The sequence below is a fragment of the Nothobranchius furzeri genome, chromosome 10, assembly GCF_043380555.1.
Source record: "Nothobranchius furzeri strain GRZ-AD chromosome 10, NfurGRZ-RIMD1, whole genome shotgun sequence".
Classification (NCBI taxonomy): Eukaryota; Metazoa; Chordata; class Actinopteri; order Cyprinodontiformes; family Nothobranchiidae; genus Nothobranchius; species Nothobranchius furzeri.
Genome location: NC_091750.1, coordinates 67,187,812 through 67,201,095, shown reverse-complemented (window position 1 = coordinate 67,201,095; position 13,284 = coordinate 67,187,812). Strand labels below are relative to the sequence as shown.

Below are 13,284 nucleotides of genomic sequence, written 5' to 3'. Positions count from 1 at the left end.
AGTCTGTCTTAAATAACGTTTCTTTCCGAAGAAACTTTGCTAAGATGACAAAAAAAAAAACAAAGACAGCTATGCAAAAGCTCAAAAGAAGTCATAAAACAGGAACAAGCTGTTGGAATAGAGTTGTTTAGCAACTACTGAAACCTCAAGTAATTGGTGATTTGTCTAACTTCTTTTGGGGGAAAAAACAACTCCAATGCCCAGTGAGTTGACAGCAACAATAGAAAGGTTGGCCATATTTCTAGTCAGAAGATGAGATCCTCTTGTGTGTAGAGATGGGGAAATGTACTTTGAACGTTCACCCAAAATACTTAGGCATCTATGTTTGGAACAAGATCAAATAGAAAAAAATTAAACGTTGCACTAAAAAACACAATGCACAAAGTACTAATTGCTTCCAGCATGCACCACCCTTCGATAGCTCAGGTGGTAGAGCGGAGGACTGTAGAGGCAGCTCAAAAGACATCCTTAGGTCGCTGGTTCAAATTCCGGCCTGAAGGAAAATGTAGATAAAACTTCTTCGTGAGCTCTCGCACTTTTCAAGTCGACATCTTTACAATGGTGTGGTCACAGCTGATCACCACAGCTTACAGATGGAGCTGAGGAAACCTGCCGTGATCATATAGTGGTTAGTACTCTGCGTTGTGGCCGCAGCAACCCCGGTTCGAATCCGGGTCACGGCAAATGTTCCTTTACAGTCTGTCTTAAATAACGTTTCTTTCCGAAGAAACTTTGCTAAGATGACAAAAAAAAACAAAGACAGCTATGCAAAAGCTCAAAAGAAGTCATAAAACAGGAACAAGCTGTTGGAATAGAGTTGTTTAGCAACTACTGAAACCTCAAGTAATTGGTGATTTGTCTAACTTCTTTTGGGGGAAAAAACAACTCCAATGCCCAGTGAGTTGACAGCAACAATAGAAAGGTTGGCCATATTTCTAGTCAGAAGATGAGATCCTCTTGTGTGTAGAGATGGGGAAATGTACTTTGAACGTTCACCCAAAATACTTAGGCATCTATGTTTGGAACAAGATCAAATAGAAAAAAATTAAACGTTGCACTAAAAAACACAATGCACAAAGTACTAATTGCTTCCAGCATGCACCACCCTTCGATAGCTCAGTTGGTAGAGCGGAGGACTGTAGAGGCAGCTCAAAAGACATCCTTAGGTCGCTGGTTCAAATCCGGCTCGAAGGAAAATGTTGATAAAGCTTCTTCATGATTTTCAAGTCGACATCTTTACAATGGTGTGGTCACAGCTGATCACCACAGCTTACAGATGGAGCAGAGGAAACGTGCCGTGATCGTATAGTGGTTAGTACTCAGCATTGTGGCCGCAGCAACCCCGGTTCGAATCCGGGTCACGGCAAATGTTCCTTTACAGTCTGTCTTAAATAACGTTTCTTTCCGAAGAAACTTTGCTAAGATGACAAAAAAAAAACAAAGACAGCTATGCAAAAGCTCAAAAGAAGTCATAAAACAGGAACAAGCTGTTGGAATAGAGTTGTTTAGCAACTACTGAAACCTCAAGTAATTGGTGATTTGTCTAACTTCTTTTGGGGGAAAAAACAACTCCAATGCCCAGTGAGTTGACAGCAACAATAGAAAGGTTGGCCATATTTCTAGTCAGAAGATGAGATCCTCTTGTGTGTAGAGATGGGGAAATGTACTTTGAACGTTCACCCAAAATACTTAGGAATCTATGTTTGGAACAAGATCAAATAGAAAAAAATTAAACGTTGCACTAAAAAACACAATGCACAAAGTACTAATTGCTTCCAGCATGCACCACCCTTCGATAGCTCAGTTGGTAGAGCGGAGGACTGTAGAGGCAGCTCAAAAGACATCCTTAGGTCGCTGGTTCAAATCCGGCTCGAAGGAAAATGTAGATAAAACTTCTTCGTGAGCTCTCGCACTTTTCAAGTCGACATCTTTACAATGGTGTGGTCACAGCTGATCACCACAGCTTACAGATGGAGCTGAGGAAACGTGCCGTGATCGTATAGTGGTTAGTACTCAGCGTTGTGGCCGCAGCAACCCCGGTTCGAATCCGGGTCACGGCAAATGTTCCTTTACATTCCGTCTTAAATTACGTTTCTTTCCGAGGAAACTTTGCTAAGATGACAAGAAAAACAAAGACAGCTATGCAAAAGCTCAAAAGAAGTCATAAAACAGGAACAAGCTGTTGGAATAGAGTTGTTTAGCAACTACTGAAACCTCAAGTAATTGGTGATTTGTCTAACTTCTTTTGGGGGAAAAAATAACTCCAATGCCCAGTGAGTTGACAGCAACAATAGAAAGGTTGGCCATATTTCTAGTCAGAAGATGAGATCCTCTTGTGTGTAGAGATGGGGAAATGTACTTTGAACGTTCACCCAAAATACTTAGGCATCTATGTTTGGAACAAGATCAAATAGAAAAAATTAAACGTTGCACTCAAGATCACAATGCGCAAAGTACTAAGTGCTTCTGACATTACCCACCCATCGATAGCTCAGTTGGTAGAGCGGAGGACTGTAGAGGCAGCTCAAAAGACATCCTTAGGTCACTGGTTCAAATCCGGCTCGAAGGAAAATGTAGATAAAACTTCTTCATGAGCTCTCGAACTTTTCAAGTCGACATCTTTACAATGGTGTGGTCACAGCTGATCACCACAGCTTACAGATGGAGCTGAGGAAACCTGCCGTGATCGTATAGTGGTTAGTACTCTGCGTTGTGGCCGCAGCAACCCCGGTTCGAATCCGGGTCACGGCAAATGTTCCTTTACAGTCTGTCTTAAATAACGTTTCTTTCCAAAGAAACTTTGCTAAGATGACAAAAAAAAACAAAGACAGCTATGCAAAAGCTCAAAAGAAGTCATAAAACAGGAACAAGCTGTTGGAATAGAGTTGTTTAGCAACTACTGAAACCTCAAGTAATTGGTGATTTGTCTAACTTCTTTTGGGGGAAAAAACAACTCCAATGCCCAGTGAGTTGACAGCAACAATAGAAAGGTTGGCCATATTTCTAGTCAGAAGATGAGATCCTCTTGTGTGTAGAGATGGGGAAATGTACTTTGAACGTTCACCCAAAATACTTAGGCATCTATGTTTGGAACAAGATCAAATAGAAAAAAATTAAATGTTGCACTAAACAACACAATGCACAAAGTACTAATTGCTTCCAGCATTGACCACCCTTCGATAGCTCAGTTGGTAGAGCGGAGGACTGTAGAGGCAGCTCAAAAGACATCCTTAGGTCGCTGGTTCAAATCCGGCTCGAAGGAAAATGTTGATGTAGTTTTTTGATGAGCTCTCGCACTTTTCAAGTCGATATCTTTACAATTGTGTGGTTGCAGCTGATCATCACAGATGGAGCTGAGGAAACGTGCCGTGATCATGTAGTGGTTATTACTCAGCGTTGTGGCCGCAGCAACCCCGGTTCGATTCTGGGTCACGGTTAATGTTCCTTTACAGTCTGTCTTAAATGTTGTTTCTTTCAGAGGAAACTTTGCTAAGATGACAAGAAAAACAAAGACAGCTATGCAAAAGCTCAAAAGAAGTCATAAAACAGGAACAAGCTGTTGGAATAGAGTTGTTTAGCAACTACTGAAACCTCAAGTAATTGGTGATTTGTCTAACTTCTTTTGGGGGAAAAAACAACTCCAATGCCCAGTGAGTTGACAGCAACAATAGAAAGGTTGGCCATATTTCTAGTCAGAAGATGAGATCCTCTTGTGTGTAGAGATGGGGAAATGTACTTTGAACGTTCACCCAAAATACTTAGGCATCTATGTTTGGAACAAGATCAAATAGAAAAAAATTAAACGTTGCACTAAAAAACACAATGCACAAAGTACTAATTGCTTCCAGCATTGACCACCCTTCGATAGCTCAGTTGGTAGAGCGGAGGACTGTAGAGGCAGCTCAAAAGACATCCTTAGGTCGCTGGTTCAAATCTGGCTCAAAGGAAAATGTTGATAAAGCTTTTTCATGAGCTCTAGCACTTTTCAAGTCGACATCTTTACAATGGTGTGGTCACAGCTGATCTCCACAGCTTACAGATGGAGCTGAGGAAACGTGCCGTGATCGTATAGTGGTTAGTACTCTGCGTTGTGGCCGCAGCAACCCCGGTTCGAATCCGGGTCACGGCAAATGTTCCTTTACATTCCGTCTTAAATGTCGTTTCTTTCAGAGGAAACTTTGCTAAGATGACAAGAAAAACAAAGACAGCTATGCAAAAGCTCAAAAGAAGTCATAAAACAGGAACAAGCTGTTGGAATAGAGTTGTTTAGCAACTACTGAAACCTCAAGTAATTGGTGATTTGTCTAACTTCTTTTGGGGGAAAAAACAACTCCAATGCCCAGTGAGTTGACAGCAACAATAGAAAGGTTGGCCATATTTCTAGTCAAAAGATGAGATCCTCTTGTGTGTAGAGATGGGGAAATGTACTTTGAGCGTTCACCCAAAATACTTAGACATCTATGTTTGGAACAAGATCAAATAGAAAAAAATTAAACGTTGCACTAAAAAACACAATGCACAAAGTACTAATTGCATCCACCCATCGATAGCTCAGTTGGTAGAGCGGAGGACTGTAGAGGCAGCTCAAAAGACATCCTTAGGTCGCTGGTTCAAATCCGGCTCGAAGGAAAATGTTGATGTAGTTTTTTGATGAGCTCTCGCACTTTTCAAGTCGATATCTTTACAATTGTGTGGTTGCAGCTGATCATCACAGATGGAGCAGAGGAAACGTGCCGTGATCATATAGTGGTTAGTACTCAGTGTTGTGGCCGTAGCAACCCCGGTTCGATTCTGGGTCACGGTAAATGTGTCGCGTGCCCTTCCCATTTACTGGTTCCTTTAAAACCCAGTTCCGTTAGAACTTATGAGACGGTGCATCCATCAGGGTTCGAGGGGATGTCGGCGAGTTTAATTGTACTAGATCCTGGATTGGACCATCTAATTAGAATCTTGTCTTTTATTTTAAAGGTGAAATGACTTGCACGAATAGCCAGCCCCAGAGTGCTACACTTCTTTTAAACTCGTTACCTTTTGGTTAAGATACTAGAGAGAAGTCTGGAGGCAAGCCAAGCCTCTCAGCAATTGTTTGGGTTACCTGGAATTAATTGCGCCTCTAACAGCTTATGTGGGAGGTTGGTAACTATAAAATGATTTATGCTAGTTGATCAGGCTATCATAAGTTTATCAATTTATTTATTAATCCAACCTTCCAGCTGATTAGAGACTTTTTCAACCTGCAATCAGAGCCAAAATAACCTCGAATATTTTGCTTTTATCGCCCTTAAGACAACTCGTTACTCGCAAGGAGGGGGAAGTTAAAACTTCCCTTATCTTAAGGTTTCTTTATATTATTCTATTATAAACTGTAAAGTAAGTCCCGATAATTCAGAGACTGATCATCGATATGCTTACCTCTGTGCAATTTATGGCCAGGGCCCCAAACGTGAAGCTTTAGAGAAAACCTGAAAGAATCAGGATTATGTTTCTTTTTCAAAAAAGGTTTATTACAAAATCAAAATACAAAAATGGGTAAAGTGAAAAACAACTGCTATCCCCCACGGAGGAATTAGTTCAAAATGATTAAATAAGAGTTAGTTTACACTAGCTCCTGTCTTCTCAGAATCTCCCCAAGAACTCTCCCAAGTCTCTTCTTCCCAGAGTCCTCCTGTCATCCCCCATCCAGGTTTGGACGGGGGATGACCCCTCCAAATCTGCTCTGTCTCTTCTTGTCGCCTGCCCCAGCTCTCTCTCTCCGATCTGAGCTGCATCCTTTTATATCATTCCTGAGACTGCTCTAAACAATGTAAGAGTCACAAGTCATTCTCTCCTGACAGTTTAGGTCAAGGGGTCATTTACCAAATACACTTTTTTAGCTCTACATAAGACATTTGGTATCATTTTCACTTCATGCAGTATTCACATGAGGGCACAAAAGTTACATGCTGCACTCCTGGAATGGGAGCACAGGTCATAAATCTTCATGTTGGTAGCAAATTGTAGATCTTCCTCCAGCATTCCAGAGAGCTTCTGGGTCCAGTTGGACTTTCCTCACTCCATTCCAGTCCTTCTTTTCCCGCCAGAGGTGGAGTTAGGGGCGGGATCATGGGTGTGTCCATGGGTGGATCCACAGAAGCCAGCCTGTCTTTTGACCCTTTGCCTAGTTCTGTCCTCACCAGCAAGTCCTGAACTATTGTCCTCTTGACCCTTGTGTGACCCTTGTCTCTGACCACTGTTTCTAAGCCTTGACCGATTGCTCGGACTTGCAACAAATGTTCCTTTACATTCCGTCTTAAATGTTGTTTCTTTCAGAGGAAACTTTGCTAAGATGACAAGAAAAACAAAGACAGCTATGCAAAAGCTCAAAAGAAGTCATAAAACAGGAACAAGCTATTGGAATAGAGTTGTTTAGCAACTACTGAAACCTCAAGTAGTTGGTCATTTGTCTAACTTCTTTTGGGGGAAAAAACAACTCCAATGCCCAGTGAGTTGACAGCAACAATAGAAAGGTTGGCCATATTTCTAGTCAGAAGATGAGATCCTCTTGTGTGTAGAGATGGGGAAATGTACTTTGAACGTTCACCCAAAATACTTAGGCATCTATGTTTGGAACAAGATCAAATAGAAAAAAATTAAATGTTGCACTAAAAAACACATTGCACAAAGTACTAATTGCTTCCAGTATTGACCACCCTTCGATAGCTCAGTTGGTAGAGCGGAGGACTGTAGAGGCAGCTCAAAAGACATCCTTAGGTCGCTGGTTCAAATCCGGCTCGAAGGAAAATGTTGATGTATTTTTTTGATGAGCTCTCGCACTTTTCAAGTCAATATCTTTACAATTGTGTGGCTGCAGCTGATCATCACAGATGGAGCTGAGGAAACGTGCCGTGATCGTATAGTGGTTAGTACTCTGCGTTGTGGCCGCAGCAACCCCGGTTTGAATCCGGGTCACGGCAAATGTTCCTTTACATTCCGTCTTAAATGTCGTTACTTTCAGAGGAAACTTTGCTAAGATGACAAGAAAAACAAAGACAGCTATGCAAAAGCTCAAAAGAAGTCGTAAAACAGGAACAAGCTGTTGGAATAGAGTTGTTTAGCAACTACTGAAACCTCAAGTAATTGGTGATTTGTCTAACTTCTTTTGGGGGAAAAAACAACTCCAATGCCCAGTGAGTTGACAGCAACAATAGAAAGGTTGGCCATATTTCTAGTCAGAAGATGAGATCCTCTTGTGTGTAGGGATGGGGAAATGTACTTTGAACGTTCACCCAAAATACTTAGGCATCTATGTTTGGAACAAGATCAAATAGAAAAAATTAAACGTTGCACTCAAGATCACAATGCACAAAGTACTAAGTGCTTCTGACATTGCCTGCCCTTCGATAGCTCAGTTGGTAGAGCGGAGGACTGTAGAGGCAGCTCAAAAGACATCCTTAGGTCGCTGGTTCAAATTCCGGCCTGAAGGAAAATGTTAATAAAGCTTCTTCATGAAATCTCGAACTTTTCAAGTCGACATCTTTACAGTGGTGTGGTCACAGCTGATCACCACAGCTTACAGATGGAGCTGAGGAAACCTGCCGTGATCATATAGTGGTTTGTACTCTGCGTTGTGGCCGCAGCAACCCCGGTTCGAATCCGGGTCACGGCAAATGTTCCTTCACAGTCTGTCTTAAATAACGTTTCTTTCCGAAGAAACTTTGCTAAGATGACAAAAAAAAAAACAAAGACAGCTATGCAAAAGCTCAAAAGAAGTCATAAAACAGGAACAAGCTGTTGGAATAGAGTTGTTTAGCAACTACTGAAACCTCAAGTAATTGGTGATTTGTCTAACTTCTTTTGGGGGAAAAAACAACTCCAGTGCCCAGTGAGTTGACAGCAACAATAGAAAGGTTGGCCATATTTCTAGTCAGAAGATGAGATCCTCTTGTGTGTAGAGATGGGGAAATGTACTTTGAACGTTCACCCAAAATACTTAGGCATCTATGTTTGGAACAAGATCAAATAGAAAAAAATTAAACGTTGCACTAAAAAACACAATGCACAAAGTACTAATTGCTTCCAGCATGCACCACCCTTCGATAGCTCAGTTGGTAGAGCGGAGGACTGTAGAGGCAGCTCAAAAGACATCCTTAGGTCGCTGGTTCAAATCCGGCTCGAAGGAAAATGTTGATAAAGCTTCTTCATGATTTTCAAATCGACATCTTTACAATGGTGTGGTCACAGCTGATCACCACAGCTTACAGATGGAGCAGAGGAAATGTGCTGTGATCGTATAGTGGTTAGTACTCAACGTTGTGGCCGCAGCAACCCCGGTTCGAATCCGGGTCACGGCAAATGTTCCTTTACATTCCGTCTTAAATTACGTTTCTTTCTGAGGAAACTTTGCTAAGATGACAAGAAAAACAAAGACAGCTATGCAAAAGCTCAAAAGAAGTCATAAAACAGGAACAAGCTGTTGGAATAGAGTTGTTTAGCAACTACTGAAACTTCAAGTAATTGGTGATTTGTCTAACTTCTTTTGGGGGAAAAAATAACTCCAATGCCCAGTGAGTTGACAGCAACAATAGAAAGGTTGGCCATATTTCTATTCAGAAGATGAGATCCTCTTGTGTGTAGAGATGGGGAAATGTACTTTGAACGTTCACCCAAAATACTTAGGGATCTATGTTTGGAACAAGATCAAATAGAAAAAATTAAACGTTGCACTCAAGATCACAATGCGCAAAGTACTAAGTGCTTCTGGCATTGCCCACCCATCGATAGCTCAGTTGGTAGAGCGGAGGACTGTAGAGGCAGCTCAAAATACATCCTAAGGTCGCTGGTTCAAATCCGGCTCAAAGGAAAATGTTGATAAAGCTTCTTCATGAGCTCTCGAACTTTTCAAGTGGACATCTTTACAATGGTGTGGTCACAGCTGATCACCACAGCTTACAGATGGAGCTGAGGAAACCTGCCGTGATCGTATAGTGGTAAGTACTCTGCGTTGTGGCCGCAGCAACCCCGGTTCGCATCCGGGTCACGGCAAATGTTCCTTTACAGTCTTTCTTAAATAACGTTTCTTTCCGAAGAAACTTTGCTAAGATGACAAAAAAAAAAAAACAAAGACAGCTATGCAAAAGCTCAAAAGAAGTCATAAAACAGGAACAAGCTGTTGGAATAGAGTTGTTTAGCAACTACTGAAACCTCAAGTAATTGGTGATTTGTCTAACTTCTTTTGGGGGAAAAAACAACTCCAATGCCCAGTGAGTTGACAGCAACAATAGAAAGGTTGGCCATATTTCTAGTCAGAAGATGAGATCCTCTTGTGTGTAGAGATGGGGAAATGTACTTTGAACGTTCACCCAAAATACTTAGGCATCTATGTTTGGAACAAGATCAAATAGAAAAAATTAAACGTTGCACTCAAGATCACAATGCACAAAGTACTAAGTGCTTCTGACATTGCCTGCCCTTCGATAGCTCAGTTGGTAGAGCGGGGGACTGTAGAGGCAGCTCAAAAGACATCCTTAGGTCGCTGGTTCAAATTCCGGCCTGAAGGAAAATGTTGATAAAGCTTCTTCATGAGATCTCGAACTTTTCAAGTTGACATCTTTACAGTGGTGTGGTCACAGCTGATCACCACAGCTTACAGATGGAACTGAGGAAACCTGCGGTGATCATATAGTGGTTAGTACTCTGCGTTGTGGCTGCAGCAACCCCGGTTCGAATCCGGGTCACGGCAAATGTTCCTTTACAGTCTTTCTTAAATAACGTTTCTTTCCAAAGAAACTTTGCTAAGATGACAAAAAAAAAAAAAACAAAGAAAGCTATGCAAAAGCTCAAAAGAAGTCATAAAACAGGAACAAGCTGTTGGAATAGAGTTGTTTAGCAACTACTGAAACCTCAAGTAATTGGTGATTTGTCTAACTTCTTTTGGGGGAAAAAATAACTCCAATGCCCAGTGAGTTGACAGCAACAATAGAAAGGTTGGCCATATTTCTAGTCAGAAGATGAGATCCTCTTGTGTGTAGAGATGGGGAAATGTACTTTGAACGTTCACCCAAAATACTTAGGCATCTATGTTTGGAACAAGATCAAATAGAAAAAATTAAACGTTGCACTCAAGATCACAATGCGAAAAGTACTAAGTGCTTCTGACATTGCCCACCCATTGATAGCTCAGTTGGTAGAGCGCAGGACTGTAGAGGCAGCTCAAAAGACATCCTTAGGTCGCTGGTTCAAATCTGGCTCGAAGGAAAATGTAGATAAAACTTCTTCATTAGCTCTCGAACTTTTCAAGTCGACATCTTTACAATGGTGTGGTCACAGCTGATCACCACAGCTTACAGATGGAGCTGAGGAAACCTGCCGTGATCGTATAGTGGTTAGTACTCAGCGTTGTGGCCGCAGCAATCCCGGTTCGAATCCGGGTCACGGCAAATGTTCCTTTACAGTCTGTCTTAAATAACGTTTCTTTCCGAAGAAACTTTGCTAAGATGACAAAAAAAACAAAGACAGCTATGCAAAAGCTCAAAAGAAGTCATAAAACAGGAACAAGCTGTTGGAATAGAGTTGTTTAGCAACTACTGAAACCTCAAGTAATTGGTGATTTGTCTAACTTATTTTGGGGGAAAAAACAACTCCAATGCCCAGTGAGTTGACAGCAACAATAGAAAGGTTGGCCATATTTCTAGTCAGAAGATGAGATCCTCTTGTGTGTAGAGATGGGGAAATGTACTTTGAACGTTCACCCAAAATACTTAGGCATCTATGTTTGGAACAAGATCAAATAGAAAAAAATTAAATGTTGCACTAAACAACACAATGCACAAAGTACTAATTGCTTCCAGCATTGACCACCCTTCGATAGCTCAGTTGGTAGAGCGGAGGACTGTAGAGGCAGCTCAAAAGACATCCTTAGGTCGCTGGTTCAAATCCGCCTCGAAGGAAAATGTTGATGTAGTTTTTTGATGAGCTCTCGCACTTTTCAAGTCGATATCTTTACAATTGTGTGGTTGCAGCTGATCATCACAGATGGAGCTGAGGAAACGTGCCGTGATCATGTAGTGGTTAGTACTCAGCGTTGTGGCTGCAGCAACCCCGGTTCGATTCTGGGTCACGGTAAATGTTCCTTTACAGTCTGTCTTAAATGTCGTTTCTTTCAGAGGAAACTTTGCTAAGATGACAAGAAAAACAAAGACAGCTATGCAAAAGCTCAAAAGAAGTCATAAAACAGGAACAAGCTGTTGGAATAGAGTTGTTTAGCAACTACTGAAACCTCAAGTAATTGGTGATTTGTCTAACTTCTGTTGGGGGAAAAAACAACTCCAATGCCCAGTGAGTTGACAGCAACAATAGAAAGGTTGGCCATATTTCTAGTCAGAAGATGAGATCCTCTTGTGTGTAGAGATGGGGAAATGTACTTTGAACGTTCACCCAAAATACTTAGGCATCTATGTTTGGAACAAGATCAAATAGAAAAAAATTAAACGTTGCACTAAAAAACACAATGCACAAAGTACTAATTGCTTCCAGCATGCACCACCCTTCGATAGCTCAGTTGGTAGAGCGGAGGACTGTAGAGGCAGCTCAAAAGACATCCTTAGGTCGCTGGTTCAAATCCGGCTCGAAGGAAAATGTTGATAAAGCTTCTTCATGATTTTCAAGTCGACATCTTTACAATGGTGTGGTCACAGCTGATCACCACAGCTTACAGATGGAGCAGAGGAAACGTGCCGTGATCGTATAGTGGTTAGTACTCAACGTTGTGGCCGCAGCAACCCCGGTTCGAATCCGGGTCACGGCAAATGTTCCTTTACATTCCGTCTTAAATTACGTTTCTTTCCGAGGAAACTTTGCTAAGATGACAAGAAAAACAAAGACAGCTATGCAAAAGCTCAAAAGAAGTCATAAAACAGGAACAAGCTGTTGGAATAGAGTTGTTTAGCAACTACTGAAACTTCAAATAATTGGTGATTTGTCTAACTTCTTTTGGGGGAAAAAATAACTCCAATGCCCAGTGAGTTGACAGCAACAATAGAAAGGTTGGACATATTTCTGTTCAGAAGATGAGATCCTCTTGTGTGTAGAGATGGGGAAATGTACTTTGAACGTTCACCCAAAATACTTAGGCATCTATGTTTGGAACAAGATCAAATAGAAAAAATTAAACGTTGCACTCAAGATCACAATGCGCAAAGTACTAAGTGCTTCTGACATTGCCCACCCATTGATAGCTCAGTTGGTAGAGCGGAGGACTGTAGAGGCAGCTCAAAAGACATCCTTAGGTCGCTGGTTCAAATCCGGCTCAAAGGAAAATGTTGATAAAGCTTCTTCATGAGCTCTCGAACTTTTCAAGTGGACATCTTTACAATGGTGTGGTCACAGCTGATCACCACAGCTTACAGATGGAACTGAGGAAACCTGCCGTGATCGTATAGTGGTTAGTACTCTGCGTTGTGGCCGCAGCAACCCCGGTTCGCATCCGGGTCACGGCAAATGTTCCTTTACAGTCTTTCTTAAATAACGTTTCTTTCCGAAGAAACTTTGCTAAGATGACAAAAAAAAAAACAAAGACAGCTATGCAAAAGCTCAAAAGAAGTCATAAAACAGGAACAAGCTGTTGGAATAGAGTTGTTTAGCAACTACTGAAACCTCAAGTAATTGGTGATTTGTCTAACTTCTTTTGGGGGAAAAAACAACTCCAATGCCCAGTGAGTTGACAGCAACAATAGAAAGGTTGGCCATATTTCTAGTCAGAAGATGAGATCCTCTTGTGTGTAGAGATGGGGAAATGTACTTTGAACGTTCACCCAAAATACTTAGGCATCTATGTTTGGAACAAGATCAAATAGAAAAAAATTAAACGTTGCACTAAAAAACACAATGCACAAAGTACTAATTGCTTCCAGCATGCACCACCCTTCGATAGCTCAGTTGGTAGAGCGGAGGACTGTAGAGGCAGCTCAAAAGACATCCTTAGGTCGCTGGTTCAAATCCGGCTCGAAGGAAAAAGTTGATGTAGTTTTTTGATGAGCTCTCGCACTTTTCAAGTCGATATCTTTACAATTGTGTGGTTGCATCTGATCATCACAGATGGAGCTGAGGAAACGTGCCGTGATCGTATAGTGGTTAGTACTCAGCGTTGTGGCCGCAGCAACCCCGGTTCGATTCTGGGTCACGGTAAATGTTCCTTTACATTCCGTCTTAAATGTCGTTTCTTTCAGAGGAAACTTTGCTAAGATGACAAGAAAAACAAAGACAGCTATGCAAAAGCTCAAAAGAAGTCATAAAACAGGAACAAGCTGT

At 41.5% G+C, this 13,284-nt stretch overlaps 10 non-coding genes across 10 annotated transcripts; all 10 read left to right on the top strand.

Moving 5' to 3' along the window:
* The first annotated feature begins 1,105 nt into the window (after positions 1 to 1,105).
* Positions 1,106 to 1,194, top strand: trnay-gua (transfer RNA tyrosine (anticodon GUA)). The gene is given in 2 exon segments: positions 1,106 to 1,142; positions 1,159 to 1,194. It is a non-coding gene; the product is annotated as a tRNA-Tyr (tRNA).
* A 595-nt stretch (positions 1,195 to 1,789) lies between these two features.
* On the top strand, positions 1,790 to 1,878 carry trnay-gua (transfer RNA tyrosine (anticodon GUA)). Its single transcript is given in 2 exon segments — positions 1,790 to 1,826; positions 1,843 to 1,878. It is a non-coding gene; the product is annotated as a tRNA-Tyr (tRNA).
* Positions 1,879 to 2,679: 801 nt separating this feature from the next.
* On the top strand, positions 2,680 to 2,751 carry trnah-gug (transfer RNA histidin (anticodon GUG)). Its single transcript has one exon. It is a non-coding gene; the product is annotated as a tRNA-His (tRNA).
* Positions 2,752 to 3,173: 422 nt separating this feature from the next.
* On the top strand, positions 3,174 to 3,262 carry trnay-gua (transfer RNA tyrosine (anticodon GUA)). Its single transcript is given in 2 exon segments — positions 3,174 to 3,210; positions 3,227 to 3,262. It is a non-coding gene; the product is annotated as a tRNA-Tyr (tRNA).
* Positions 3,263 to 4,057: 795 nt separating this feature from the next.
* trnah-gug (transfer RNA histidin (anticodon GUG)) lies at positions 4,058 to 4,129 on the top strand. The gene has a single exon. It is a non-coding gene; the product is annotated as a tRNA-His (tRNA).
* Positions 4,130 to 6,689: 2,560 nt separating this feature from the next.
* On the top strand, positions 6,690 to 6,778 carry trnay-gua (transfer RNA tyrosine (anticodon GUA)). The gene is given in 2 exon segments: positions 6,690 to 6,726; positions 6,743 to 6,778. It is a non-coding gene; the product is annotated as a tRNA-Tyr (tRNA).
* Positions 6,779 to 6,881: 103 nt separating this feature from the next.
* Positions 6,882 to 6,953, top strand: trnah-gug (transfer RNA histidin (anticodon GUG)). Its single transcript has one exon. It is a non-coding gene; the product is annotated as a tRNA-His (tRNA).
* A 1,116-nt stretch (positions 6,954 to 8,069) lies between these two features.
* On the top strand, positions 8,070 to 8,158 carry trnay-gua (transfer RNA tyrosine (anticodon GUA)). The gene is given in 2 exon segments: positions 8,070 to 8,106; positions 8,123 to 8,158. It is a non-coding gene; the product is annotated as a tRNA-Tyr (tRNA).
* Positions 8,159 to 11,521: 3,363 nt separating this feature from the next.
* trnay-gua (transfer RNA tyrosine (anticodon GUA)) lies at positions 11,522 to 11,610 on the top strand. Its single transcript is given in 2 exon segments — positions 11,522 to 11,558; positions 11,575 to 11,610. It is a non-coding gene; the product is annotated as a tRNA-Tyr (tRNA).
* Positions 11,611 to 12,897: 1,287 nt separating this feature from the next.
* trnay-gua (transfer RNA tyrosine (anticodon GUA)) lies at positions 12,898 to 12,986 on the top strand. Its single transcript is given in 2 exon segments — positions 12,898 to 12,934; positions 12,951 to 12,986. It is a non-coding gene; the product is annotated as a tRNA-Tyr (tRNA).
* Positions 12,987 to 13,284: the final 298 nt, after the last annotated feature.